An 18,408-nucleotide genomic window follows, 5' to 3' on the forward strand; every position below is an offset into this window, starting at 1 on the left:
TTTGAGCTAAGATTTTAAAATTATTCACATAATGAAAACCTATACTTTGTTTCAGGCGAGTTTCCCATTCAAATGCATGTAACAGTGAGAAACGCATTGTCTTAGCGAAATATAGCGCTTTTGAACAACTTCATATAAATCGCTGTAACTTTTGATAGAAGACTCAGAAACACATGTTTATGGCTTTATCTTATAGAACTCAATATCCCGTGCTGGGCAAACAGGTTTTGCAGCCGTTTGAGCTAAGATTTTAAAATTATTCACATAATGAAAACCTATACTTTGTTTCAGGCGAGTTTCCCATTCAAATGCATGTAACAGTGAGAAACGCATTGTCTTGGCGAAATAAAGCGTTTTCGTACAACTTCATATAAATCGCTGTAACTTTTGATAGAAGACTCAGAAACACATGTTTATGGCTTTATCTTATAGAACTCAATATCCCGTGCTGGGCAAACAGGTTTTGCAGCCGTTTGAGCTAAGATTTTAAAATTATTCACATAATGAAAACCTATACTTTGTTTCAGGCGAGTTTCCCATTCAAATGCATGTAACAGTGAGAAACGCATCGTCTTGGCGAAAGAAAGCATTTTTGTACAACTTCATATAAATCGCTGTAACTTTTGATAGAAGACTCAGAAACACATGTTTATGGCTTTATCTTATAGAACTCAATATCCCCGTGCTGGGCAAACAGGTTTTGCAGCCGTTTGAGCTAAGATTTTAAAATTATTCACATAATGAAAACCTATACTTTGTTTCAGGCGAGTTTCCCATTCAAATGCATGTAACAGTGAGAAACGCATTGTCTTAGCGAAATATAGCGCTTTTGAACAACTTCATATAAATCGCTGTAACTTTTGATAGAAGACTCAGAAACACATGTTTATGGCTTTATCTTATAGAACTCAATATCCCGTGCTGGGCAAACAGGTTTTGCAGCCGTTTGAGCTACGATTTTAAAATTATTCACATAATGAAAACCTATACTTTGTCTCAGGCGAGTTTCCCATTCAAATGCATGTAACAGTGAGAAACACACTGTCTTGGCGAAAGAAAGCATTTTTGTACAACTTCATATAAATCGCTGTAACCTTTGATAGAAGACTCAGACAAACATGTTTATGGCTTTATCTTATAGAACTCAATATCCCCGTGCTGGGCAAACAGGTTTTGCAGCCGTTTGAGCTACGATTTTAAAATTATTCACATAATGAAAACCTATACTTTGTCTCAGGCGAGTTTCCCATTCAAATGCATGTAACAGTGAGAAACACACTGTCTTGGCGAAAGAAAGCATTTTTGTACAACTTCATATAAATCGCTGTAACTTTTGATAGAAGACTCAGAAACACATGTTTATGGCTTTATCTTATAGAACTCAATATCCCCGTGCTGGGCAAACAGGTTTTGCAGCCGTTTGAGCTAAGATTTTAAAATTATTCACATAATGAAAACCTATACTTTGTCTCGGGCGAGTTTCCCATTCAAATGCATGTAACAGTGAGAAACGCATTGTCTTGGCGAAAGAAAGCATTTTTGTACAACTTCATATAAATCGCTGTAACTTTTGATAGAAGACTCAGAAACACATGTTTATGGCTTTATCTTATAGAACTCAATATCCCCGTGCTGGGCAAACAGGTTTTGCAGCCGTTTGAGCTAAGATTTTAAAATTATTCACATAATGAAAACCTATACTTTGTTTCAGGCGAGTTTCCCATTCAAATGCATGTAACAGTGAGAAACGCATTGTCTTAGCGAAATATAGCGCTTTTGAACAACTTCATATAAATCGCTGTAACTTTTGATAGAAGACTCAGAAACACATGTTTATGGCTTTATCTTATAGAACTCAATATCCCGTGCTGGGCAAACAGGTTTTGCAGCCGTTTGAGCTAAGATTTTAAAATTATTCACATAATGAAAACCTATACTTTGTTTCAGGCGAGTTTCCCATTCAAATGCATGTAACAGTGAGAAACGCATTGTCTTGGCGAAATATAGCGCTTTTGAACAACTTCATATAAATCGCTGTAACTTTTGATAGAAGACTCAGAAACACATGTTTATGGCTTTATCTTATAGAACTCAATATCCCGTGCTGGGCAAACAGGTTTTGCAGCCGTTTGAGCTACGATTTTAAAATTATTCACATAATGAAAACCTATACTTTGTCTCAGGCGAGTTTCCCATTCAAATGCATGTAACAGTGAGAAACACACTGTCTTGGCGAAAGAAAGCATTTTTGTACAACTTCATATAAATCGCTGTAACCTTTGATAGAAGACTCAGACAAACATGTTTATGGCTTTATCTTATAGAACTCAATATCCCCGTGCTGGGCAAACAGGTTTTGCAGCCGTTTGAGCTACGATTTTAAAATTATTCACATAATGAAAACCTATACTTTGTCTCAGGCGAGTTTCCCATTCAAATGCATGTAACAGTGAGAAACACACTGTCTTGGCGAAAGAAAGCATTTTTGTACAACTTCATATAAATCGCTGTAACTTTTGATAGAAGACTCAGAAACACATGTTTATGGCTTTATCTTATAGAACTCAATATCCCCGTGCTGGGCAAACAGGTTTTGCAGCCGTTTGAGCTAAGATTTTAAAATTATTCACATAATGAAAACCTATACTTTGTCTCGGGCGAGTTTCCCATTCAAATGCATGTAACAGTGAGAAACGCATTGTCTTGGCGAAAGAAAGCATTTTTGTACAACTTCATATAAATCGCTGTAACTTTTGATAGAAGACTCAGAAACACATGTTTATGGCTTTATCTTATAGAACTCAATATCCCCGTGCTGGGCAAACAGGTTTTGCAGCCGTTTGAGCTAAGATTTTAAAATTATTCACATAATGAAAACCTATACTTTGTTTCAGGCGAGTTTCCCATTCAAATGCATGTAACAGTGAGAAACGCATTGTCTTAGCGAAATATAGCGCTTTTGAACAACTTCATATAAATCGCTGTAACTTTTGATAGAAGACTCAGAAACACATGTTTATGGCTTTATCTTATAGAACTCAATATCCCCGTGCTGGGCAAACAGGTTTTGCAGCCGTTTGAGCTAAGATTTTAAAATTATTCACATAATGAAAACCTATACTTTGTTTCAGGCGAGTTTCCCATTCAAATGCATGTAACAGTGAGAAACGCATTGTCTTGGCGAAATAAAGCGTTTTCGTACAACTTCATATAAATCGCTGTAACTTTTGATAGAAGACTCAGAAACACATGTTTATGGCTTTATCTTATAGAACTCAATATCCCGTGCTGGGCAAACAGGTTTTGCAGCCGTTTGAGCTAAGATTTTAAAATTATTCACATAATGAAAACCTATACTTTGTTTCAGGCGAGTTTCCCATTCAAATGCATGTAACAGTGAGAAACGCACTGTCTTGGCGAAAGAAAGCGTTTTTGTACAACTTCATATAAATAGCTGTAACTTTTGATAGAAGACTCGGATACACATGTTTATGGCTTTAACTTATAGAACTCAAGGTCCCCGTGCTGGGCAAACAGGTTTTGCAGCCGTTTGAGCTAAGATTTTAAAATTATTCACATAATGAAAACCTATACTTTGTTTCAGGCGAGTTTCCCATTCAAATGCATGTAACAGTGAGAAACGCATTGTCTTAGCGAAATATAGCGCTTTTGAACAACTTCATATAAATCGCTGTAACTTTTGATAGAAGACTCAGAAACACATGTTTATGGCTTTATCTTATAGAACTCAATATCCCGTGCTGGGCAAACAGGTTTTGCAGCCGTTTGAGCTAAGATTTTAAAATTATTCACATAATGAAAACCTATACTTTGTTTCAGGCGAGTTTCCCATTCAAATGCATGTAACAGTGAGAAACGCATTGTCTTGGCGAAATAAAGCGTTTTCGTACAACTTCATATAAATCGCTGTAACTTTTGATAGAAGACTCAGAAACACATGTTTATGGCTTTATCTTATAGAACTCAATATCCCGTGCTGGGCAAACAGGTTTTGCAGCCGTTTGAGCTAAGATTTTAAAATTATTCACATAATGAAAACCTATACTTTGTTTCAGGCGAGTTTCCCATTCAAATGCATGTAACAGTGAGAAACGCATCGTCTTGGCGAAAGAAAGCATTTTTGTACAACTTCATATAAATCGCTGTAACTTTTGATAGAAGACTCAGAAACACATGTTTATGGCTTTATCTTATAGAACTCAATATCCCCGTGCTGGGCAAACAGGTTTTGCAGCCGTTTGAGCTAAGATTTTAAAATTATTCACATAATGAAAACCTATACTTTGTTTCAGGCGAGTTTCCCATTCAAATGCATGTAACAGTGAGAAACGCATTGTCTTAGCGAAATATAGCGCTTTTGAACAACTTCATATAAATCGCTGTAACTTTTGATAGAAGACTCAGAAACACATGTTTATGGCTTTATCTTATAGAACTCAATATCCCGTGCTGGGCAAACAGGTTTTGCAGCCGTTTGAGCTACGATTTTAAAATTATTCACATAATGAAAACCTATACTTTGTCTCAGGCGAGTTTCCCATTCAAATGCATGTAACAGTGAGAAACACACTGTCTTGGCGAAAGAAAGCATTTTTGTACAACTTCATATAAATCGCTGTAACCTTTGATAGAAGACTCAGACAAACATGTTTATGGCTTTATCTTATAGAACTCAATATCCCCGTGCTGGGCAAACAGGTTTTGCAGCCGTTTGAGCTACGATTTTAAAATTATTCACATAATGAAAACCTATACTTTGTCTCAGGCGAGTTTCCCATTCAAATGCATGTAACGGTGAGAAACACACTGTCTTGGCGAAAGAAAGCATTTTTGTACAACTTCATATAAATCGCTGTAACTTTTGATAGAAGACTCAGAAACACATGTTTATGGCTTTATCTTATAGAACTCAATATCCCCGTGCTGGGCAAACAGGTTTTGCAGCCGTTTGAGCTAAGATTTTAAAATTATTCACATAATGAAAACCTATACTTTGTCTCGGGCGAGTTTCCCATTCAAATGCATGTAACAGTGAGAAACGCATTGTCTTGGCGAAAGAAAGCATTTTTGTACAACTTCATATAAATCGCTGTAACTTTTGATAGAAGACTCAGAAACACATGTTTATGGCTTTATCTTATAGAACTCAATATCCCCGTGCTGGGCAAACAGGTTTTGCAGCCGTTTGAGCTAAGATTTTAAAATTATTCACATAATGAAAACCTATACTTTGTTTCAGGCGAGTTTCCCATTCAAATGCATGTAACAGTGAGAAACGCATTGTCTTAGCGAAATATAGCGCTTTTGAACAACTTCATATAAATCGCTGTAACTTTTGATAGAAGACTCAGAAACACATGTTTATGGCTTTATCTTATAGAACTCAATATCCCGTGCTGGGCAAACAGGTTTTGCAGCCGTTTGAGCTAAGATTTTAAAATTATTCACATAATGAAAACCTATACTTTGTTTCAGGCGAGTTTCCCATTCAAATGCATGTAACAGTGAGAAACGCATTGTCTTGGCGAAATAAAGCGTTTTCGTACAACTTCATATAAATCGCTGTAACTTTTGATAGAAGACTCAGAAACACATGTTTATGGCTTTATCTTATAGAACTCAATATCCCGTGCTGGGCAAACAGGTTTTGCAGCCGTTTGAGCTAAGATTTTAAAATTATTCACATAATGAAAACCTATACTTTGTTTCAGGCGAGTTTCCCATTCAAATGCATGTAACAGTGAGAAACGCACTGTCTTGGCGAAAGAAAGCGTTTTTGTACAACTTCATATAAATAGCTGTAACTTTTGATAGAAGACTCGGATACACATGTTTATGGCTTTAACTTATAGAACTCAAGGTCCCCGTGCTGGGCAAACAGGTTTTGCAGCCGTTTGAGCTAAGATTTTAAAATTATTCACATAATGAAAACCTATACTTTGTTTCAGGCGAGTTTCCCATTCAAATGCATGTAACAGTGAGAAACGCATTGTCTTAGCGAAATATAGCGCTTTTGAACAACTTCATATAAATCGCTGTAACTTTTGATAGAAGACTCAGAAACACATGTTTATGGCTTTATCTTATAGAACTCAATATCCCGTGCTGGGCAAACAGGTTTTGCAGCTGTTTGAGCTAAGATTTTAAAATTATTCACATAATGAAAACCTATACTTTGTTTCAGGCGAGTTTCCCATTCAAATGCATGTAACAGTGAGAAACGCATTGTCTTGGCGAAATAAAGCGTTTTCGTACAACTTCATATAAATCGCTGTAACTTTTGATAGAAGACTCAGAAACACATGTTTATGGCTTTATCTTATAGAACTCAATATCCCGTGCTGGGCAAACAGGTTTTGCAGCCGTTTGAGCTAAGATTTTAAAATTATTCACATAATGAAAACCTATACTTTGTTTCAGGCGAGTTTCCCATTCAAATGCATGTAACAGTGAGAAACACATTGTCTTGGCGAAAGAAAGCATTTTTGTACAACTTCATATAAATCGCTGTAACTTTTGATAGAAGACTCAGAAACACATGTTTATGGCTTTATCTTATAGAACTCAATATCCCCGTGCTGGGCAAACAGGTTTTGCAGCCGTTTGAGCTAAGATTTTAAAATTATTCACATAATGAAAACCTATACTTTGTTTCAGGCGAGTTTCCCATTCAAATGCATGTAACAGTGAGAAACGCATTGTCTTAGCGAAATATAGCGCTTTTGAACAACTTCATATAAATCGCTGTAACTTTTGATAGAAGACTCAGAAACACATGTTTATGGCTTTATCTTATAGAACTCAATATCCCGTGCTGGGCAAACAGGTTTTGCAGCCGTTTGAGCTACGATTTTAAAATTATTCACATAATGAAAACCTATACTTTGTCTCAGGCGAGTTTCCCATTCAAATGCATGTAACAGTGAGAAACACACTGTCTTGGCGAAAGAAAGCATTTTTGTACAACTTCATATAAATCGCTGTAACCTTTGATAGAAGACTCAGACAAACATGTTTATGGCTTTATCTTATAGAACTCAATATCCCCGTGCTGGGCAAACAGGTTTTGCAGCCGTTTGAGCTACGATTTTAAAATTATTCACATAATGAAAACCTATACTTTGTCTCAGGCGAGTTTCCCATTCAAATGCATGTAACAGTGAGAAACACACTGTCTTGGCGAAAGAAAGCATTTTTGTACAACTTCATATAAATCGCTGTAACTTTTGATAGAAGACTCAGAAACACATGTTTATGGCTTTATCTTATAGAACTCAATATCCCCGTGCTGGGCAAACAGGTTTTGCAGCCGTTTGAGCTAAGATTTTAAAATTATTCACATAATGAAAACCTATACTTTGTCTCGGGCGAGTTTCCCATTCAAATGCATGTAACAGTGAGAAACGCATTGTCTTGGCGAAAGAAAGCATTTTTGTACAACTTCATATAAATCGCTGTAACTTTTGATAGAAGACTCAGAAACACATGTTTATGGCTTTATCTTATAGAACTCAATATCCCCGTGCTGGGCAAACAGGTTTTGCAGCCGTTTGAGCTAAGATTTTAAAATTATTCACATAATGAAAACCTATACTTTGTCTCAGGCGAGTTTCCCATTCAAATGCATGTAACAGTGAGAAACACACTGTCTTGGCGAAAGAAAGCATTTTTGTACAACTTCATATAAATCGCTGTAACTTTTGATAGAAGACTCAGAAACACATGTTTATGGCTTTATCTTATAGAACTCAATATCCCCGTGCTGGGCAAACAGGTTTTGCAGCCCTTTGAGCTAAGATTTTAAAATTATTCACATAATGAAAACCTATACTTTGTTTCAGGTGAGTTTCCCATTCAAATGCATGTAACAGTGAGAAACGCATTGTCTTGGCGAAATAAAGCGTTTTCGTACAACTTCATATAAATCGCTGTAACTTTTGATAGAAGACTCAGAAACACATGTTTATGGCTTTATCTTATAGAACTCAATATCCCGTGCTGGGCAAACAGGTTTTGCAGCCGTTTGAGCTAAGATTTTAAAATTATTCACATAATGAAAACCTATACTTTGTTTCAGGCGAGTTTCCCATTCAAATGCATGTAACAGTGAGAAACGCATCGTCTTGGCGAAAGAAAGCATTTTTGTACAACTTCATATAAATCGCTGTAACTTTTGATAGAAGACTCAGAAACACATGTTTATGGCTTTATCTTATAGAACTCAATATCCCCGTGCTGGGCAAACAGGTTTTGCAGCCGTTTGAGCTAAGATTTTAAAATTATTCACATAATGAAAACCTATACTTTGTTTCAGGCGAGTTTCCCATTCAAATGCATGTAACAGTGAGAAACGCATTGTCTTAGCGAAATATAGCGCTTTTGAACAACTTCATATAAATCGCTGTAACTTTTGATAGAAGACTCAGAAACACATGTTTATGGCTTTATCTTATAGAACTCAATATCCCGTGCTGGGCAAACAGGTTTTGCAGCCGTTTGAGCTAAGATTTTAAAATTATTCACATAATGAAAACCTATACTTTGTTTCAGGCGAGTTTCCCATTCAAATGCATGTAACAGTGAGAAACGCATTGTCTTGGCGAAATAAAGCGTTTTCGTACAACTTCATATAAATCGCTGTAACTTTTGATAGAAGACTCAGAAACACATGTTTATGGCTTTATCTTATAGAACTCAATATCCCGTGCTGGGCAAACAGGTTTTGCAGCCGTTTGAGCTAAGATTTTAAAATTATTCACATAATGAAAACCTATACTTTGTTTCAGGCGAGTTTCCCATTCAAATGCATGTAACAGTGAGAAACGCACTGTCTTGGCGAAAGAAAGCGTTTTTGTACAACTTCATATAAATAGCTGTAACTTTTGATAGAAGACTCGGATACACATGTTTATGGCTTTAACTTATAGAACTCAAGGTCCCCGTGCTGGGCAAACAGGTTTTGCAGCCGTTTGAGCTAAGATTTTAAAATTATTCACATAATGAAAACCTATACTTTGTTTCAGGCGAGTTTCCCATTCAAATGCATGTAACAGTGAGAAACGCATTGTCTTAGCGAAATATAGCGCTTTTGAACAACTTCATATAAATCGCTGTAACTTTTGATAGAAGACTCAGAAACACATGTTTATGGCTTTATCTTATAGAACTCAATATCCCGTGCTGGGCAAACAGGTTTTGCAGCCGTTTGAGCTAAGATTTTAAAATTATTCACATAATGAAAACCTATACTTTGTTTCAGGCGAGTTTCCCATTCAAATGCATGTAACAGTGAGAAACGCATTGTCTTGGCGAAATAAAGCGTTTTCGTACAACTTCATATAAATCGCTGTAACTTTTGATAGAAGACTCAGAAACACATGTTTATGGCTTTATCTTATAGAACTCAATATCCCGTGCTGGGCAAACAGGTTTTGCAGCCGTTTGAGCTAAGATTTTAAAATTATTCACATAATGAAAACCTATACTTTGTTTCAGGCGAGTTTCCCATTCAAATGCATGTAACAGTGAGAAACGCATTGTCTTAGCGAAATATAGCGCTTTTGAACAACTTCATATAAATCGCTGTAACTTTTGATAGAAGACTCAGAAACACATGTTTATGGCTTTATCTTATAGAACTCAATATCCCGTGCTGGGCAAACAGGTTTTGCAGCCGTTTGAGCTAAGATTTTAAAATTATTCACATAATGAAAACCTATACTTTGTTTCAGGCGAGTTTCCCATTCAAATGCATGTAACAGTGAGAAACGCATTGTCTTGGCGAAATAAAGCGTTTTCGTACAACTTCATATAAATCGCTGTAACTTTTGATAGAAGACTCAGAAACACATGTTTATGGCTTTATCTTATAGAACTCAATATCCCGTGCTGGGCAAACAGGTTTTTGCAGCCGTTTGAGCTAAGATTTTAAAATTATTCACATAATGAAAACCTATACTTTGTTTCAGGCGAGTTTCCCATTCAAATGCATGTAACAGTGAGAAACGCATTGTCTTAGCGAAATAAAGCGCTTTTGAACAACTTCATATAAATCGCTGTAACTTTTGATAGAAGACTCAGAAACACATGTTTATGGCTTTATCTTATAGAACTCAATATCCCGTGCTGGGCAAACAGGTTTTGCAGCCGTTTGAGCTAAGATTTTAAAATTATTCACATAATGAAAACCTATACTTTGTTTCAGGCGAGTTTCCCATTCAAATGCATGTAACAGTGAGAAACGCATTGTCTTGGCGAAATAAAGCGTTTTCGTACAACTTCATATAAATCGCTGTAACTTTTGATAGAAGACTCAGACAAACATGTTTATGGCTTTATCTTATAGAACTCAATATCCCCGTGCTGGGCAAACAGGTTTTGCAGCCGTTTGAGCTAAGATTTTAAAATTATTCACATAATGAAAACCTATACTTTGTTTCAGGCGAGTTTCCCATTCAAATGCATGTAACAGTGAGAAACGCATCGTCTTGGCGAAAGAAAGCATTTTTGTACAACTTCATATAAATCGCTGTAACTTTTGATAGAAGACTCAGAAACACGTGTTTATGGCTTTATCTTATAGAACTCAATATCCCCGTGCTGGGCAAACAGGTTTTGCAGCCGTTTGAGCTAAGATTTGAAAATTATTCACATAATGAAAACCTATACTTTGTTTCAGGCGAGTTTCCCATTCAAATGCATGTAACAGTGAGAAACGCACTGTCTTGGCGAAATAAAGCGCTTTTGAACAACTTCATATAAATCGCTGTAACTTTTGATAGAAGACTCAGACAAACATGTTTATGGCTTTATCTTATAGAACTCAATATCCCCGTGCTGGGCAAACAGGTTTTGCAGCCGTTTGAGCTACGATTTTAAAATTATTCACATAATGAAAACCTATACTTTGTCTCAGGTGAGTTTCCCATTCAAATGCATGTAACAGTGAGAAACACACTGTCTTGGCGAAAGAAAGCATTTTTGTACAACTTCATATAAATCGCTGTAACTTTTGATAGAAGACTCAGAAACACATGTTTATGGCTTTATCTTATATAACTCAATATCCCCGTGCTGGGCAAACAGGTTTTGCAGCCGTTTGAGCTAAGATTTTAAAATTATTCACATAATGAAAACCTATACTTTGTCTCGGGCGAGTTTCCCATTCAAATGCATGTAACAGTGAGAAACGCATTGTCTTGGCGAAAGAAAGCATTTTTGTACAACTTCATATAAATCGCTGTAACTTTTGATAGAAGACTCAGAAACACATGTTTATGGCTTTATCTTATAGAACTCAATATCCCCGTGCTGGGCAAACAGGTTTTGCAGCCGTTTGAGCTAAGATTTTAAAATTATTCACATAATGAAAACCTATACTTTGTCTCAGGCGAGTTTCCCATTCAAATGCATGTAACAGTGAGAAACGCATTGTCTTGGCGAAATAAAGCGTTTTCGTACAACTTCATATAAATCGCTGTAACTTTTGATAGAAGACTCAGACAAACATGTTTATGGCTTTATCTTATAGAACTCAATATCCCCGTGCTGGGCAAACAGGTTTTGCAGCCGTTTGAGCTAAGATTTTAAAATTATTCACATAATGAAAACCTATACTTTGTTTCAGGCGAGTTTCCCATTCAAATGCATGTAACAGTGAGAAACGCATTGTCTTGGCGAAATAAAGCGTTTTTGTACAACTTCATATAAATCGCTGTAACTTTTGATAGAAGACTCAGAAACACATGTTTATGGCTTTATCTTATAGAACTCAATATCCCGTGCTGGGCAAACAGGTTTTGCAGCCGTTTGAGCTAAGATTTTAAAATTATTCACATAATGAAAACCTATACTTTGTTTCAGGCGAGTTTCCCATTCAAATGCATGTAACAGTGAGAAACGCATCGTCTTGGCGAAAGAAAGCATTTTTGTACAACTTCATATAAATCGCTGTAACTTTTGATAGAAGACTCAGAAACACGTGTTTATGGCTTTATCTTATAGAACTCAATATCCCCGTGCTGGGCAAACAGGTTTTGCAGCCGTTTGAGCTAAGATTTTAAAATTATTCACATAATGAAAACCTATACTTTGTTTCAGGCGAGTTTCCCATTCAAATGCATGTAACAGTGAGAAACGCATTGTCTTAGCGAAATATAGCGCTTTTGAACAACTTCATATAAATCGCTGTAACTTTTGATAGAAGACTCAGAAACACATGTTTATGGCTTTATCTTATAGAACTCAATATCCCGTGCTGGGCAAACAGGTTTTGCAGCCGTTTGAGCTAAGATTTTAAAATTATTCACATAATGAAAACCTATACTTTGTTTCAGGCGAGTTTCCCATTCAAATGCATGTAACAGTGAGAAACGCATTGTCTTGGCGAAATAAAGCGCTTTTGAACAACTTCATATAAATCGCTGTAACTTTTGATAGAAGACTCAGAAACACATGTTTATGGCTTTATCTTATAGAACTCAATATCCCCGTGCTGGGCAAACAGGTTTTGCAGCCGTTTGAGCTAAGATTTTAAAATTATTCACATAATGAAAACCTATACTTTGTTTCAGGCGAGTTTCCCATTCAAATGCATGTAACAGTGAGAAACGCACTGTCTTGGCGAAAGAAAGCGTTTTTGTACAACTTCATATAAATAGCTGTAACTTTTGATAGAAGACTCGGATACACATGTTTATGGCTTTAACTTATAGAACTCAAGGTCCCCGTGCTGGGCAAACAGGTTTTGCAGCCGTTTGAGCTAAGATTTTAAAATTATTCACATAATGAAAACCTATACTTTGTTTCAGGCGAGTTTCCCATTCAAATGCATGTAACAGTGAGAAACGCATTGTCTTAGCGAAATATAGCGCTTTTGAACAACTTCATATAAATCGCTGTAACTTTTGATAGAAGACTCAGAAACACATGTTTATGGCTTTATCTTATAGAACTCAATATCCCGTGCTGGGCAAACAGGTTTTGCAGCCGTTTGAGCTAAGATTTTAAAATTATTCACATAATGAAAACCTATACTTTGTTTCAGGCGAGTTTCCCATTCAAATGCATGTAACAGTGAGAAACGCATTGTCTTGGCGAAATAAAGCGTTTTCGTACAACTTCATATAAATCGCTGTAACTTTTGATAGAAGACTCAGAAACACATGTTTATGGCTTTATCTTATAGAACTCAATATCCCGTGCTGGGCAAACAGGTTTTGCAGCCGTTTGAGCTAAGATTTTAAAATTATTCACATAATGAAAACCTATACTTTGTTTCAGGCGAGTTTCCCATTCAAATGCATGTAACAGTGAGAAACGCATTGTCTTAGCGAAATATAGCGCTTTTGAACAACTTCATATAAATCGCTGTAACTTTTGATAGAAGACTCAGAAACACATGTTTATGGCTTTATCTTATAGAACTCAATATCCCGTGCTGGGCAAACAGGTTTTGCAGCCGTTTGAGCTAAGATTTTAAAATTATTCACATAATGAAAACCTATACTTTGTTTCAGGCGAGTTTCCCATTCAAATGCATGTAACAGTGAGAAACGCATTGTCTTGGCGAAATAAAGCGTTTTCGTACAACTTCATATAAATCGCTGTAACTTTTGATAGAAGACTCAGAAACACATGTTTATGGCTTTATCTTATAGAACTCAATATCCCGTGCTGGGCAAACAGGTTTTTGCAGCCGTTTGAGCTAAGATTTTAAAATTATTCACATAATGAAAACCTATACTTTGTTTCAGGCGAGTTTCCCATTCAAATGCATGTAACAGTGAGAAACGCATTGTCTTGGCGAAATAAAGCGCTTTTGAACAACTTCATATAAATCGCTGTAACTTTTGATAGAAGACTCAGAAACACATGTTTATGGCTTTATCTTATAGAACTCAATATCCCCGTGCTGGGCAAACAGGTTTTGCAGCCGTTTGAGCTAAGATTTTAAAATTATTCACATAATGAAAACCTATACTTTGTTTCAGGCGAGTTTCCCATTCAAATGCATGTAACAGTGAGAAACGCATTGTCTTGGCGAAATAAAGCGTTTTCGTACAACTTCATATAAATCGCTGTAACTTTTGATAGAAGACTCAGACAAACATGTTTATGGCTTTATCTTATAGAACTCAATATCCCCGTGCTGGGCAAACAGGTTTTGCAGCCGTTTGAGCTAAGATTTTAAAATTATTCACATAATGAAAACCTATACTTTGTTTCAGGCGAGTTTCCCATTCAAATGCATGTAACAGTGAGAAACGCATCGTCTTGGCGAAAGAAAGCATTTTTGTACAACTTCATATAAATCGCTGTAACTTTTGATAGAAGACTCAGAAACACGTGTTTATGGCTTTATCTTATAGAACTCAATATCCCCGTGCTGGGCAAACAGGTTTTGCAGCCGTTTGAGCTAAGATTTTAAAATTATTCACATAATGAAAACCTATACTTTGTTTCAGGCGAGTTTCCCATTCAAATGCATGTAACAGTGAGAAACGCACTGTCTTGGCGAAATAAAGCGCTTTTGAACAACTTCATATAAATCGCTGTAACTTTTGATAGAAGACTCAGACAAACATGTTTATGGCTTTATCTTATAGAACTCAATATCCCCGTGCTAGGCAAACAGGTTTTGCAGCCGTTTGAGCTACGATTTTAAAATTATTCACATAATGAAAACCTATACTTTGTCTCAGGTGAGTTTCCCATTCAAATGCATGTAACAGTGAGAAACACACTGTCTTGGCGAAAGAAAGCATTTTTGTACAACTTCATATAAATCGCTGTAACTTTTGATAGAAGACTCAGAAACACATGTTTATGGCTTTATCTTATATAACTCAATATCCCCGTGCTGGGCAAACAGGTTTTGCAGCCGTTTGAGCTAAGATTTTAAAATTATTCACATAATGAAAACCTATACTTTGTTTCAGGCGAGTTTCCCATTCAAATGCATGTAACAGTGAGAAACGCATCGTCTTGGCGAAAGAAAGCATTTTTGTACAACTTCATATAAATCGCTGTAACTTTTGATAGAAGACTCAGAAACACGTGTTTATGGCTTTATCTTATAGAACTCAATATCCCCGTGCTGGGCAAACAGGTTTTGCAGCCGTTTGAGCTAAGATTTTAAAATTATTCACATAATGAAAACCTATACTTTGTTTCAGGCGAGTTTCCCATTCAAATGCATGTAACAGTGAGAAACGCATTGTCTTAGCGAAATATAGCGCTTTTGAACAACTTCATATAAATCGCTGTAACTTTTGATAGAAGACTCAGAAACACATGTTTATGGCTTTATCTTATAGAACTCAATATCCCCGTGCTGGGCAAACAGGTTTTGCAGCCGTTTGAGCTAAGATTTTAAAATTATTCACATAATGAAAACCTATACTTTGTTTCAGGCGAGTTTCCCATTCAAATGCATGTAACAGTGAGAAACGCATTGTCTTAGCGAAATATAGCGCTTTTGAACAACTTCATATAAATCGCTGTAACTTTTGATAGAAGACTCAGAAACACATGTTTATGGCTTTATCTTATAGAACTCAATATCCCGTGCTGGGCAAACAGGTTTTGCAGCCGTTTGAGCTAAGATTTTAAAATTATTCACATAATGAAAACCTATACTTTGTTTCAGGCGAGTTTCCCATTCAAATGCATGTAACAGTGAGAAACGCATTGTCTTGGCGAAATAAAGCGTTTTCGTACAACTTCATATAAATCGCTGTAACTTTTGATAGAAGACTCAGAAACACATGTTTATGGCTTTATCTTATAGAACTCAATATCCCGTGCTGGGCAAACAGGTTTTGCAGCCGTTTGAGCTAAGATTTTAAAATTATTCACATAATGAAAACCTATACTTTGTTTCAGGCGAGTTTCCCATTCAAATGCATGTAACAGTGAGAAACGCATTGTCTTGGCGAAATAAAGCGCTTTTGAACAACTTCATATAAATCGCTGTAACTTTTGATAGAAGACTCAGAAACACATGTTTATGGCTTTATCTTATAGAACTCAATATCCCCGTGCTGGGCAAACAGGTTTTGCAGCCGTTTGAGCTAAGATTTTAAAATTATTCACATAATGAAAACCTATACTTTGTTTCAGGCGAGTTTCCCATTCAAATGCATGTAACAGTGAGAAACGCACTGTCTTGGCGAAAGAAAGCGTTTTTGTACAACTTCATATAAATAGCTGTAACTTTTGATAGAAGACTCGGATACACATGTTTATGGCTTTAACTTATAGAACTCAAGGTCCCCGTGCTGGGCAAACAGGTTTTGCAGCCGTTTGAGCTAAGATTTTAAAATTATTCACATAATGAAAACCTATACTTTGTTTCAGGCGAGTTTCCCATTCAAATGCATGTAACAGTGAGAAACGCATTGTCTTAGCGAAATATAGCGCTTTTGAACAACTTCATATAAATCGCTGTAACTTTTGATAGAAGACTCAGAAACACATGTTTATGGCTTTATCTTATAGAACTCAATATCCCGTGCTGGGCAAACAGGTTTTGCAGCCGTTTGAGCTAAGATTTTAAAATTATTCACATAATGAAAACCTATACTTTGTTTCAGGCGAGTTTCCCATTCAAATGCATGTAACAGTGAGAAACGCATTGTCTTGGCGAAATAAAGCGTTTTCGTACAACTTCATATAAATCGCTGTAACTTTTGATAGAAGACTCAGAAACACATGTTTATGGCTTTATCTTATAGAACTCAATATCCCGTGCTGGGCAAACAGGTTTTGCAGCCGTTTGAGCTAAGATTTTAAAATTATTCACATAATGAAAACCTATACTTTGTTTCAGGCGAGTTTCCCATTCAAATGCATGTAACAGTGAGAAACGCATTGTCTTAGCGAAATATAGCGCTTTTGAACAACTTCATATAAATCGCTGTAACTTTTGATAGAAGACTCAGAAACACATGTTTATGGCTTTATCTTATAGAACTCAATATCCCCGTGCTGGGCAAACAGGTTTTGCAGCCGTTTGAGCTAAGATTTTAAAATTATTCACATAATGAAAACCTATACTTTGTTTCAGGCGAGTTTCCCATTCAAATGCATGTAACAGTGAGAAACGCATCGTCTTGGCGAAAGAAAGCATTTTTGTACAACTTCATATAAATCGCTGTAACTTTTGATAGAAGACTCAGAAACACGTGTTTATGGCTTTATCTTATAGAACTCAATATCCCCGTGCTGGGCAAACAGGTTTTGCAGCCGTTTGAGCTACGATTTTAAAATTATTCACATAATGAAAACCTATACTTTGTCTCAGGTGAGTTTCCCATTCAAATGCATGTAACAGTGAGAAACACACTGTCTTGGCGAAAGAAAGCATTTTTGTACAACTTCATATAAATCGCTGTAACTTTTGATAGAAGACTCAGAAACACATGTTTATGGCTTTATCTTATATAACTCAATATCCCCGTGCTGGGCAAACAGGTTTTGCAGCCGTTTGAGCTAAGATTTTAAAATTATTCACATAATGAAAACCTATACTTTGTCTCGGGCGAGTTTCCCATTCAAATGCATGTAACAGTGAGAAACGCATTGTCTTGGCGAAAGAAAGCATTTTTGTACAACTTCATATAAATCGCTGTAACTTTTGATAGAAGACTCAGAAACACATGTTTATGGCTTTATCTTATAGAACTCAATATCCCCGTGCTGGGCAAACAGGTTTTGCAGCCGTTTGAGCTAAGATTTTAAAATTATTCACATAATGAAAACCTATACTTTGTCTCAGGCGAGTTTCCCATTCAAATGCATGTAACAGTGAGAAACGCATTGTCTTGGCGAAATAAAGCGTTTTTGTACAACTTCATATAAATCGCTGTAACTTTTGATAGAAGACTCAGAAACACATGTTTATGGCTTTATCTTATAGAACTCAATATCCCGTGCTGGGCAAACAGGTTTTGCAGCCGTTTGAGCTAAGATTTTAAAATTATTCACATAATGAAAACCTATACTTTGTTTCAGGCGAGTTTCCCATTCAAATGCATGTAACAGTGAGAAACGCATCGTCTTGGCGAAAGAAAGCATTTTTGTACAACTTCATATAAATCGCTGTAACTTTTGATAGAAGACTCAGAAACACGTGTTTATGGCTTTATCTTATAGAACTCAATATCCCCGTGCTGGGCAAACAGGTTTTGCAGCCGTTTGAGCTAAGATTTTAAAATTATTCACATAATGAAAACCTATACTTTGTTTCAGGCGAGTTTCCCATTCAAATGCATGTAACAGTGAGAAACGCATTGTCTTGGCGAAATATAGCGCTTTTGAACAACTTCATATAAATCGCTGTAACTTTTGATAGAAGACTCAGAAACACATGTTTATGGCTTTATC

This window comes from Maylandia zebra, linkage group LG10 (genome assembly GCF_041146795.1).
Source record: "Maylandia zebra isolate NMK-2024a linkage group LG10, Mzebra_GT3a, whole genome shotgun sequence".
Taxonomy (NCBI): domain Eukaryota; kingdom Metazoa; phylum Chordata; class Actinopteri; order Cichliformes; family Cichlidae; genus Maylandia; species Maylandia zebra.